Source organism: Mus musculus, chromosome 1 (assembly GCF_000001635.26).
Source record: "Mus musculus strain C57BL/6J chromosome 1, GRCm38.p6 C57BL/6J".
Lineage (NCBI taxonomy): Eukaryota > Metazoa > Chordata > Mammalia > Rodentia > Muridae > Mus > Mus musculus.
The window spans coordinates 156,211,780-156,225,267 of NC_000067.6; the positions used below are offsets into that span (position 1 = coordinate 156,211,780).

The window sequence follows — 13,488 nt, forward strand, 5'->3', positions numbered from 1 at the left end:
TGGCTCTATTTGGTGGAGGGACTTTGAAGTGATAGCTTGTGAGGGTGGGGCTTCCCTATCATGATTAGTGCTTTCATAATGGAGTCCCCTGGGGGTTTCTTCACCCCTCTTCCCAGTGAAGACACTGCAAGAAGGTATCTATAATCCAGGAAACACCGCCACCCCCCCAATCTTCTAGAGTCTGCCCTGGAGTTCATAGCCTACAGAAGAGTAGGAGGGGAGTGTCTATTGTTGGTGAGCCCCTCGGTCTGTGATACTGTTGCAGCAGTTTGGACACACTTGGGCAGATATTAAAAAAGGAGGGGGGATGCTAATTTAATTTCTTACATTTAGTCAACTCTGCCATCTGGCTGTCAAGCAGGGACGACATCAGAGCCAGATTCAACTTTTCCTTTGTAAAGATGTCAAGTACTCTTTAACTGGTGATTAAGACGAAGCCTTTCTCTAGAGAGGAGCCAGATTAAAAAGTCCAACTCCCCGGTTTCTCCTTTGCAGGCTCACAGTCTTTTATCCACAATTTAACTTTCGAAAATCTCTGAAAGTCAAAGTTTTAAAAAGATACCCTATTCAAGTACAATCCCTGAGTTGAATTGATTGGGAAGCAAAATTAAACCACAGTGAGACCTCATAAGCCTTTATTTTACCTGGGGTTAATATTAATCATTTTGCTGAAAAAAAAATGTCGATATACTTGATTGCAGGCTCTAATGCTGTGTGTTATGCTAATAAACAGGAAGTGCATAGACTTACATCTTTAAAATTAGGGCACTGAATTACTTACCTTGGAAAGACTTGAACACATTTCTATTCATCCCAGATAAGGCAACAGAGACAGAACAAAGGATCAACCCCATCCAGGTGTATCCTGGTGAGCCAATGATATTGTATATTGATCTTCCTTACAGTAGCATGGGCAAGGGTCACTACCATAAGCATGCTGTGCCAGAACCATGGATGGCAGGCCATCTTTGTCTTTCTTCAATATCATTCATTTTACTGGATAACAATAACCTACAAGCTATATCAACTTTGTTGGCTGAAATTTGCCATGTCGTCTGTTTCCTTTGTTAGTTGGCCACTGGCAAGCAAATTCCTTTATTCCTATCTTAACTACTAATATCAACTCTCAGAGTACACATTACATATCACATAATATTTATATATTCAGTGCACATACGCACATGTATAGAATGGCAACAAAAGGGTTAAAGAGGTCACAGCAGAGCTCTGAGAGTTCAAAGAGGCCTCACTGGAGACAGGAGCAGAGAGCTACCTCTGATATACATAGTTGCTGCAATGGTTTAGATAAGCTCTTAACCAACCCCATGGGAGAGCCTGTAGAAGCTTCCGAAATTACATCACTATGGGGTTGAGCCAGGCCTCAGTGTTGAGCTGAACTGCTGCGGTTGGGTACAGGACTCTGGAAGCCAAAGAGACAAGATACAGGTATGATCCAGATGGATGGGCAGATAGATGCGGGGGGAGGGGCGCTATATGAGTAATCTGTGTCTGTAGTGCAGAATTGAGCTGAACCCTGCAGAAAATGAGTTCTCTGCTGTCAGTCCTATGACATGCGCACTGATGGTCAGATGAGATGACACATGATGGTTAGATGACAGGTCAGTGGGGCGGCCACCATCGACTTGCTAAGTGTGCTTCTCTTTCTGGAGTCCTGGTTAGGGTGTCTGGTGCATGCTGTAAGCTCTCAGGCGTGGTCTTCCTGATGGAGCTAATATGCCCTGGAGCTCATCTGTTCTCCATCTACTCAGATAAGTTTGGAGGTGGGAACATTATACTTTGGAATGACTGTTTACCAGTCTGTGCCTAATGTGTGGTGTCCACTGGGTGACACCTAGTCACCCTGCCTCTGCACTGCATTCAAAATGGAGCCAAATATTGCCTGTAAGGTACAGGCACCCCAGGCAGGGCACAGTCTAAGAGCCACTAGGTTATGCAATATGGAGGCATTTACAGCAGGTCACAGCCTGGTTTCCACAGTTAAAGGAGTGTAGGTAACACGCCCTGCATCTGTGTCACCCAGTGAGGGTGACAACTTCAGAAAGCTGTACTTGTCCCACCTTCCAGCCTTCCAGCTCCTGTATACTTCAGAACCCCCAAGAAAGCTATATTTCCAGGACCATAGGACTAACACTGTATCTTGCTGCTTGTTTCAGGGTTGGGATTCTGTAGGCAAGGGGTTTTGTAGCTCCCCACCAACAGTGGTCAGTGATGGTGATGATCATGTTATACCTGAAGAAACAGCTGTACCCCAATTTTGTGGACACTGACTCTCAATAAAACATTTCCTCTCTCTCTTTTTAAAATATGTGTATTTGTGTGTGTGCTTGCACACTCGAGTGAGCATGCTTGCACCACATATGTGGAAGTGCTCTTGGAGGCCAGGGCGCTGGACCTCCTGGACCTGAGTTATAGGCAGCTGTGAGCTGCCCAACATGGATGCTGGGAACGGAACTTAGATCCTTGGGAAGAGCAGCAAGTACTCTTAAAACCACTGAGCCATCTCTCCAGCCTAGTAAATTGTCCTCTGGGAAACAGAAGGAAGATTTTGTTACTTCTGGGATAGGAGAAACAAAGACAGAGAGAGGAAAACAGTGGGCACATGTGTATGGAAGTCTTAAGTGATGTGCAGTCCTTTAGAAATCTCCCAGATCTTTTTGTTTGTTTATTTTGTTTTGTTTTTTCTTTTTGTTTTTCGAGACAGGGTTTCTCTGTATAGCCCTAGCTGTCCTGGAACTCACTTTGTAGACCAGGCTGGCCTCAAACTCAGAAATCTGCCTGTCTCTGCCTCCCAAGTGCTGGGATTAAAGGTGTGCACCACCACACTGACAGATTTTTCTGTGAGTGAATTTATGGGGTGTGGGGATAGATGAAGAGAAGTTGTACCTGTTTCGACATGGGGGGTTAAGGTGCTGGCTGTGTAAGTGTAAGAGCCAGTGTTCCCAGGGCCTCACGGAAACGTCCGGTGGGGGTGGCTGCCTGCCTGTAATTCTAGCCTCGGAGACAGAAGAGGAGATCCTTAGAGTAAACTGAGTACTGGGATTTCAGGCTTGAGCGCCCACAGCTGGTTCAAAGCCAAGTCAAGTTGACTACACTATGACCCTCAGACACTCATAGAAGTAGCATGCACCCTGGTCCTTAAATCGCCGGGAACATCTCACAAGAATCTTAATTCCAGGGCCTGGTGAGAGCAAGACTTATAGGCAGGGGTTGGATTTGACTGAGAGACACTTTCTCAATGAATAAGGTAAAACAACAACAACAACAACAACAATAACAACCGATGGTGATTCCTGTTATCAGCCTCAGTTCTCCAATAGCATGCACATACATGTGTGCACACAGGCAAATGTATGCACATATAAGCACAGCACACACACACAAACTTATATATAAAATGGTGGGTTTTTTTTTTTTAAAGGCAGCACATATAGATGCCAGAGCACAGAGGTAGAGAGAAATCCTGTTCTGAGAATCCTAGAAATGATAGAGCCAAGTTGCTGAGGTCAACAGTATTGGGATTCACGGTGCATCTCCCGCGGGGTCCCAGGCTCTCGTGTCTCAGAACAAGGGTTTAATCAGACAACAGGAGCAGGGTCAGTTTCTTTGGAATGATATATTTCCAAGGGAGGAAGCAGGCTGGAACAAAGCGGGAAAGGTTAGCCCATGGTTTTCATAAATAGGGTGTTTATTACGTCAGCATTGGGGTTTGGGGTTTATTTGCATATCTGTTCTGTGTAGTTCTACATACGACTTCATGCATCACACGGTCATTAATGTCTTAAATCTCCACCCAGGGCTGTAGCATCACAAGGAACTGCAGGCCATCTTTGGACACTCTGAGGCATCTCTACCTGTTTGGAGGCTAGTTGGTAGGTGGGGTGGGGTGAGGGTGGATTGGGTGGCTGTTTTAGCCTGCCTTTTTGCCAACATGTTTCATATACTAATTTGTAAAGCTTAATCAGGTTGGCGGGATGGCTCAGTGGCTAAGAGCCCTTGCTGCTCTATCAGAGGAATCCGAGTTCAGGCTCCAGAACCCGCTCTCCTCCTCTACCCTGCTTTCCCGCCTTGGAATTGGGAGTCTCCTTGTAAAAGGCAAGAAGTGATTTCATGACCAGGCAAGCAGTGGCTCGGTCCTGTGAAGGTCTGCCGTTCCTATGGTGTTTAATTTTACTTAGCTTTGAGCTCAGCTGAGTGGTTTAGGCAGGAGGCCATCTGTCTCAAACCCACCCTCACCCCCACCCTGTCCTCTACTCCCCAACTTTAGCTTTGCATTTTCTTTTGTTCGTCAGCTGGAAAGTGGGAAAGAATTATACCTTTTAGGTTCTGCTGATGCGGAGGGCTTAGCCCAGTAGGTGAAGCAGAGTGGATAGTTTTAAAAGCTGCCGTCTATTGATCTCTAAGACTTGCCCAGGTCCATGGGCCCGCTGAGCTGAATTAGCTTCGTGCTCCTGTGGTTAATCAGGTGCCCTTTACATTGGGCTGTAGGTGGGATTTCTGGGTAGTTCTCTGTTCATATCCTTTCTTCCTTTCTCACCTGCTATCAGCAGACCAGCTGGTGACCAAGATTAGACAATCATCTACAACCCGCATGGCTGCTCTCAAGGGTACAAACACTACTCATTAAACTCACTAAACACGAACATGACACACAGTTCTGAAAACCGTGACCAGCGTGAAATACTTGTCAGCAGCAGTAGGGGGACACAGCCCAGCACCTCCACCAGCAGCCTGAGGTCCCTTCCTTAGGGACCTCCACTCAGGTAAAGCTGGACCCTTAACTGTGAATGCTCAGGAGAACATCCTAGGGTGAGCCAGGGTAAAGCAAAGATAGTGACTTTATTAGAGCAAGAGAGGGAGGGGTGCTTTGGAAAAGGAGAGGTGCTCCTTCAGTGATTTCATACACAGTCTCGTGGCCTCACCTCGCCTCTGCCTCCTCTCTGCCTCCTCTCTGCCTCCCCTCCCCTCCCCTCCTCTCTCTCCCTCCCTCCCTTTCTTTCTTTCCTTTTTCGGTTTTTCAAGACAGGATTTCTCTGCATAGCTGTCCTGGAACTCCCTCTGTAGACCAGGCTGGCCTCCATTCCAGAGATTTGCCTGCCCATGCCTCCCAAACTCCAGGAATTAAAGACCATTACCGCTGGGCTAATCTTGTGGGCCTATAAAAAACCAGGTTGTTCAGCAATTAAGCAAAACTGAAATTTTAAGTGAAGTTTAAAAATTAAGCAAAAACAAATGAACCGGTTTGTTCTGGTTTATTTCTCTTACCCTCAAGAGTAGTAAAAGTGGAAAGAGTTGGTGACTGGAATCCTGAGGGATTTTCTGATGTGTGTTGTTTGGACTTGGGAATGAGAGGGGGTGTTAAGGCGGTAAAAACCAAGGTAACAAACAAGCGAGCAAAGGCTGTTTGTTGTCTTTAATGTCCTTGTTTGAGATGTCTCTGGGGAAAAACACACATTATCTCTGTAGGTAATTTCCATTTGTCACCTCAGTTATGGAGACAGACACGCTAGATTCTTTTCCATCCTGTGCCCTTAATTTCCCCCATGTTTCAATCTTGCCTTAATGCTTTAAAAGTATAAATGTGTGTTTTGAGAGGGGCAGAGTGTGTGTAAGTGTGTGTGTGTGTGTGTGTGTGTGTGTGTGTGTGTGTGTGTGTGTGCTCGTGTAGTGTATGTGGTAACCAAGCCCGAACTCAGCTGTCTTTTCTCAGGAGCCATCTACTTCCTTTTGAAACAGAATCTCTCACTGGATGCCTGAGGCTCACTAAGTAGGGCGGGGTGGCCTGGGGATCCTCCTGTCTCCACCCCCCCAGTGCTGAGTCATAGCTATAATGTGTACTACTGTGCCTGGATTGTCTCACAGTGCTAGGGATTGAACTCAGGTCTCTTTCTGTGTGTGGCAAGCATTTTACTGAACAAGTCATCTCCTTAGCTTCTGTCTCATTTATTCATCATTGAGCTAATTGTTACAGCAAACAGGGTGTCTTAGTTTGCTTCCTGTTGCTGTGATAAAACCCTGCGACCAAAAGGAGGACTGTGCGTTTGAGGAGGAAAGAGTTTATTTGGCTTACAGTCCATCTTCAGGAGATGCCAAGAGGAGAACCTGGATGCAGGAACTGAAGCAGAGACCACGGAGGAAGGCTGCTTACTGGCTTGCCTTCAGCATTCTTATCTTCCAGACTCCCACAACAACCCGTTCTCTGAGCACTCGACAGCTTTTTCCAGCCCATAGTTCCAGTTCTTCCACACAGGGTAAAATGTGTGTGACGCTATGTGGATAGATAGCGTCAGGCTCCAGAGTTAATAAAGCTCCAGCCAGCACCCAGAGTTCTAAAGCGCTTGCTTCCATATGGAGCAGCGGCTGACCTTCAGCTGCCGTTTGGCACAGGGCAGCAGAAGATGTTTAAGGATGAATCAGTTCTTGGACAGAAAGTCACAGGAGAACTCCAGGTCATTCCGTAAGTGATTAAGGGAGCATTCTCACATTCAGACTCACAAGCTGTGTGCTTGGGTCCTGTGACTGCTGTAACACTGTAAATTTAAGGAGAATTATTTAAAGAAATGAAATTAGCTAACCTTTGGCCTATTTTCAGCCACCTGAAATAGACAAGTCATGAACATATTTATATTTCTCCTTAAAATCCCCTTCTAGCAACTACTTCACGTGCCTGAGATCTTCTCTGTGCCCACGAGAACGGCGCAATTATTCTGCACGTGGCAGTAGAGCGGGAAGTGAGGACATCAAGACTATGCAGGAAGATCTGAGGAGAGCTAGGACACCCTGTTTGTGGGCATTCTGGTCTCACTTTGTTGCCAAGGACATCATATCTGTCCTCTGCAAAGATGCCATATTTGCCCTTGGCTAATACAACCTAACCGTATTGTATTAGCTTATAGGCAAACAGACACAAGGGAGAAAGACTGTTTCCACCACTTGGCAAACTGCAGGAGAGAGAAGAATCATGAAGGGCCTGACCTTAGCACTGCAATCTGAGCAACACTGAGTTGGCCTGAGTCCAGAGCATTGTTAGCTCACTACAAGGCACTTAGAGCTGAAAATCCCCCACATGCCAGGAATGGTGGTCCACCCCTGCAGTCTCAGCACTTGAGTGGCCGAGGCAAGAGGATCACACTGGGTTCAAGGCTAGCCTGAGCTAAATAGAAAATACTGTCACAGGCTGGGTTCCAGGGTGAGACTATCTCAAACAACAGTAACAGAATGGATCACATACATATACTTGTGTTATAGGTCATGTCTTGTTCACCTAATTGTCTGATTGCCCCTATAGAGAGTTCCTTCCAGTTGCTCTAGACACCTGTGACATCTCAACCTAGGGACGGTCCTTGTCATCAGTTTAGCGTTGCTTTCTAAGGCTTTCTCATCAGAAATAATGAGCTCACTGTCATACCGGATGCTTCCTCAGCCCTCAAGTACCAACTTCCTACTCCCACCGCCCATCGATTTTATGAATATACCTCACAAATCGATGCTCCTTCTCTCTGCCCACACAGAGCAGAGCTTCTCTCTTCCAAGACTCTGACATAAAACGTATTTGTCTTGCTGATTGTACAGAACCCTAGGGCCAGGGAGGCAGCTCAGTTGATAAGATGCTTGCCATGCCAGTGTGAGGACTGTGGACTTGGGATTCCCAGGACACACATACAAGCTGGTGGGCATGGCAGCCTCCGAGATAGGGCATCGCAGGGTCAGGCTGGATAGGCAGCCTAGCTGAATGGGCATGTTCCAGGTTCATCGAGAGACCCTGCCTTAAGATACACAATGGGGAGTCACTGAGGAAGATGCCTGATGTTGACCATGGGTCTCCACATGCATACATACACACCTTACAACACATGTATGTGCCCTACATGTGAAAATGCATTCATCGCACACACCACACTAAAGCCAAACTCAGCTGTCCTCTCTCAGGAGCCGTCTGCTTCCTTTGGAAACAGGATCTCTCACTGGAGGCCAGGCTGGCTGGCTAGTGAGCCTGGGGGATCCTCTGGTCTCCACCTCCCAGAGCTGGGTTTACAGCTACCATGTGTATGTACTACTGTGCCTGGATTGTCTCACAATGCTCGGGACTGAACTCTAGTCCCTGTGTATATGTGGTAAGCCACCTCCTTAGCTCTGGCCTCACTTTTCATGCTTGAGGTAACTGTTACAGCAAAAAGCTCTCCTACTTTGTTTCCTGATGCTGGGAACATTTTTCTTTTTAAAGTAGGAAAAAAAACCTTTGCTTTGGTCTAATGAGAAAACCACTAAAAAAAGAAGTATGGGAAGCTGGAGAGATGGCTCAGCGGTAAAGAGCATGGACTGCTCTTCCAGAGGTCCTGAGTTCAATTCCCAGCAACCACATGGTGGCTCACAACCAACCATAATAAGACCTGACGCCCTCTTCTGGTGTGTCTGAAGACAGTGACAGTGTACTCACATACATGAAATAAATAAATAAATCTTTCAAAAAAAAAAAGAAGTATGTCATATCTGTATCACTAAAACACAAATGTACCACAGGTGACTTTCTTACTAACAAACTCATTTTTAATTCTGAATTAAACACAATTATTAAATAACAAAAATGACTATTCCACAGTAAATACCTAGCTTGTCAAAGACAGACAGTTGTGAGGTTCAATTTGACCTTGTTTGAAAGATGAAATGTTTACTCCAACAGTAGCTGTGGGATAAGGTCTGCCAGGCTTCTTCTGACCTTCCTGGCTTCCATGTGTCACCATCTCCTAGCTAGTGCTATGCACACAGAGCAGCAAGACCTGCTGAGTTATAATCATCACTTTCTTTTTTTTTTGTCATACAAAAATAACTTGAGAAATATTTTTATACAAGGGGGGCTTTAAAAAATATTTATTTCTTCACTTTACATCCTGATCTCGGCATACCTTCCTCTCAGTCCCCCTCTTACACGGCCCCTTCCCCTACCCCCAATACCTTTCCCTCTGAGAAGGGGGTGGTCCCTCCCAGGGAACCAACCCACCCTGGCACCTCAAGTCACTGCAGGACTAGGTACATCCTTTCCCACTGAGGCCAGACAAGGCGACCCAGTTAGGAGAGCAGGTTCCACAGGCAGGCAGCAGAATCAAGGTTAAGTCCTTGCTCCAGCTGTTGGGGGATTCCCATGAAGACCAAGCCGCACATCTGCTACACGAGTGCAGGAGGCCTTGGTTCAGGAGGGCTTTTTTTTATACAAAAATATCAAGAACGTTAAGAATACACACCACATATATAAGCATACAGACATACACATATGCACATACATACACACACATACATATGCACATGTGCCCACATGCTTATATGCACACACATACATATGTATATGTATACACATAGACATACACATGCACACATATACATTTGTACACTCATATACACATACATATGTACAGGTACATACACACACACACACATATGCCCTTCTGGCTTTAGATCCAGCATAGTAACTTGCATAGCTGAGCCCTTAATGTTTTCCACAGGTGACAGTAAAGGCCCTAATGTAAGCCAAAGAAACATTTCTTTCATCTTCTTGTAGGGTGCCAGTTTCTACTTTATACCAAATGCACAGAAGGGGAGGCATGCAGGAGGCCTCTTCCTTCTGAGAAACTTATTGCCAGTCCTGAGGCAAGAGTCAAAGTGTTACTTCTGACTCAGCAAAGCTACCTAGGGGACTAGACAAGAAGCCAAGTCAGCAGGGACAGCTGCCACCTTTGACCTTTGTGCCCGAGCTGATGTCTTCACTTACGTTAGGTGGGGGCTTGTTTCTACCAGCACCATTCCATGCTCTCAGGAGAGGAAACCCATTGCTTAGCCCTGGTGTGCTGCTGCTGTGGCTGACTGCACATGGCATCCTGACAGCTTCCACCAGAGGCTGTCACCACCCTGGGAGGACAGAGGGTCTCCTGTGGCATGTGAGGGGACCAGCCCAGAGAGGTACTGAGTTACAGTCCTGCTCTTTGGAACCCACGGCCCGTCATTTTTTATACCAATCTCAAGCACTGCCCTTATTTCAGCCAGGGCTGATGGAAGGCCAGGCCCCAAAGGTAGGAGGCTGATGCTCAGACCTCCTAATGGAGCTTGACAGCAGCAAGATTAAAAAGCAGGAGCGCAGCACCCCGAAGCAGTGCGGGGAAGCACCCACTCGCCGCCTCTCCCTCTATCAGCACTTTGGTTCAGAGAGCTGAACCATAAAGATTAATCTTTTCATAGAAACAGAGGTTGGAAGAAAAAAAAAAGAGGAAAGAATGGGAATGGGGCTGAAAGCACTCTGAGAACAGGAAAGGAGGACAGAGGTGAACTTTGCTGGGCACTTCCAGGAGCTGCGAGCTCAGCTGTCTCCACAGCAAACCCCTGTTGGAGGCGGAGATGGGAGATCTCCGTATGCAAGGAGTGACAGGGGCAGTGGTGTTACAATGCCAGTCCTACCCATCTGTAAAACCAGGCCAGCTCAGGAAGAAGCCACTGTGGCTCCACAGCAAGAGACAAATGTTAAAGGCACGGGAGACTCCTTCTCAGACCTGCCCAGCCTGGTGACTCTCTCTCCATCATGTCCTCAGCCCAATGCCCCCCACCTCCCCGTGCCCACTGCTTGCACCGCCCTGGATTGTGACTACTTTGTCTTTGTACTGAATGGACTTTCACCTGGCTGGCTCTTGTGATCCATGCAGCAATGGATTAAAATGAAACTGGAATGTCTACATCCCATACTCATCCGAAGGGAATTCAGAGAAGCTGGAGGGTGGAGATCTGAATACAGTTGACTGAATAAGCCACAACCATTTGAAACAAGTGAGTTTCAACGCAAAGCAGTAACCGATGGGAATGTGTACTGAACACATGCACTAGTGCACACAGACACACACCGTAGAGCATTCCATTAGCAGAGATCATCGGAGGGATTTGAGGAACAAATATATTTCAAGGAAGAGAAACCACGGGATCTCAGGATGCTGGCAGGAAGAGAAACAGACACCCCTCCCCCCATCCCAGCCCTGGTGCCCTGGAGATGAGAAAGGAATGCCTTCCTGGAACTACAGCTGGCCAACTGCGCACAAACTGATAAGCGTGTGAGAGGACTTGCTAGTGTGCTCTGTTCGGCCTTGTGTTTTGAGATGGGGCCTAACTCTGGGTCCCAGACTGCCTGAGAACTTGTTCTAATCGTCCAGCCTCATTCATCTCTCACCAGTACTGGGATTATGGAAATAAGCTGGCATGCCTGACATGCTAATCCAATTCTCCAACAGGTCTTCCATACTACACAAAAGTCCAGGTCTTGAAACAATAGTGGCTTAAGGACAAAAGCCATTTAACTCTCCCCTCTACTAGAGCAGCTGACCTCTTTGACTGCTTTGTCATTCTATCCTTGTGGCAAAGTCTTGGCCACCTGTGTGCTCTAGGTAGTGGCATCTCACAGACAAACCCACAAAAAGCAAACAGTCACATAAGTATGTCTTTCTAAAATTGTCACAGGATGGATGGAAATGCAAGAAAACCTCCCTGGAGACCAGAAGTTGCCTGAGTACTCTCACGTGGGTCCTGTGATAGGCCTGAAGATGGGCCAGAAGCAGCAGAGAGAAGGAGAGAGGCTGGATGCTGCTGGAAGCCTGGTCCATGACAGCATCCTCCAAAGCACTCTTCAGGCTAAAATGAGCTTCATCCAGCCTCATCTTGCCAGTAACAAATACATCCGACAGCCAGTTGACTGTTGTAATTCCTGGAAGAGGAACTTTGGTGGTCTGTCTTGGCCAAAGGTACCACGGGAAGTGTGAATATGTCTGTGCACTTGTGGCAGAGTGAGGCAGGCCCGGGGCTCAGGAGTTCTCTGTGCCATTTTGGCCGACCTGCACAGCAACACTCCAGTACCTGTCCCGCTGCCCTACCTACCCCTAGGAAAAGCTGTAGAGTCAGTTGCCTAACACCATCCCATTTCCAATCCCTTCTTCAACCTTCTTCCTCAAGTTCCTATCTCTACCGTCCATCCCAGGTCCCCAGTATTTTTCTTGCAGGGGTCACATGCCACATTGCTGTGTATCATTTAGTCTGCACTTCACATTTTGTCAAGCATTTGATAAAGTTGATTGTGGTCTCTGTTCTAGATGGCTGTACTGGCTGGTTTTGTGTGTCAACATGACACAGGCTGGAGTTATCACAGAGAAAGGAGCTACATTTGGGGAAGTGCCTCCATGAGATCCAACTGTGGGGCATTTTCTCAGTTGGTGACCAAGGGGGGCAGGCCCATTGTGGGTAGTACCATCTCTGGCCTGATAGTTTTGGGTTCTATAAGAGAGCAAGCTGAGCAATCCAGAGGAAGCAAGCCAGTGAGTAATATCGCTCCATGGCCTCTGCATCAGCTCCTGCTTCCTGACCTGCTTGAGTTCCAGTCCTGACTTCCTTTGGTGATGAACAGCAATGTGGAAGTGTAAGCTGAATAAACCCTTTCCTCCCCAATTTGATTCTTGGTCATGATGTTCGTGCAGGAATAGAAACCCCGACTAAGAGAAGAATCTTCTAAGTTGAGGCTCTCTCTTCCCAAATGGCTCTAAGTTGTGTCAAGCGACACAATTTCACAACTGTTTTATTAGAAATTGCCATTCATGAATCTGAAAATGTTTCTCTTGCAAAACCTGACACTTCCCAACAATCCTATAGTCTTGGAGAAATCCAGATTTTAGTACACCTAGCTCTAGTTCCTGGCCACAGATGCAAACCTATTTTCTACAATTAGGCAGATGAAACTTTGCAGGGAAGAAAGGTGATTTGTGAGCCCTTTGTGCTGCATGAGCCCAAGACAGACTCTGGAAGGTAATTTGCCCACGCCTCTGCTGAGGTGCCTTGTGAGCCTGGACTGAATGGTGGGAGCCATTACAGAGGAGATGAGACCATAAATCACGGGAGCAAATTGAGGTTCTCCTCGGAGTTCCCGTCACTTAGTCATCATTCGGTTTCTGGGACCCACTGTTCTTGGGCCAGCCCTGGAGATTCGTGTTCTAGTTCTTGCTGAGACTTATGCCATGCTGTAAGCATCAGACTTACATAATGCTTTGTGGTGGGGGAGAGTTCTAGGGTTCACTGGGATTCATGGTCATTTATAGATGAACAGTATTAGTCCTTTCCTCTCCAGTGCATGTATTTCAAGTCAGAGAAAGCGATTCATCCTTGGCGGTTAGGGGGCTCAGGCATAATTGATATCGTAAAGGGAAACGGAACAACATTTACGAATCAGCCCTGTGTGCCTGACACAGTCAAGTGCTCACACGAGTCTGCGGGAAAGTATCATTGACTAATGCAGTTTGTAAACATTCTCCATGAGACATGAGGGCTGTTTTGCAGGTTTTGGTAAACAGACCTTAGTCATCTTCCCTTACATGTGCTCCTGTTTCATTTTTCTTGATGTTGTGGCAAATGGAATTTTTTTTCTAAATTTATTTTCATATAAATTTTTTCCTAGCATGT

The 13,488-nt window shown here is 46.7% G+C and overlaps 1 long non-coding RNA gene across 3 annotated transcripts; it reads left to right on the forward strand.

Annotated features, from left to right (window-relative positions):
- Positions 1-1,331: 1,331 nt before the first annotated feature.
- Positions 1,332-12,168, forward strand: Gm30472. Of its 3 annotated transcripts, none has more exons than XR_865656.1 (3): positions 1,332-1,446; positions 11,506-11,786; positions 12,132-12,168. It is a non-coding gene; the product is annotated as a predicted gene, 30472 (long non-coding RNA). The 3 variants fall into 3 exon arrangements; XR_373630.2 differs by lacking the exon at positions 12,132-12,168 and adding an exon at positions 3,816-3,890 and having other exon boundaries at positions 11,506-12,130; XR_373629.2 differs by lacking the exon at positions 12,132-12,168 and having other exon boundaries at positions 11,506-12,130.
- Positions 12,169-13,488: the final 1,320 nt, after the last annotated feature.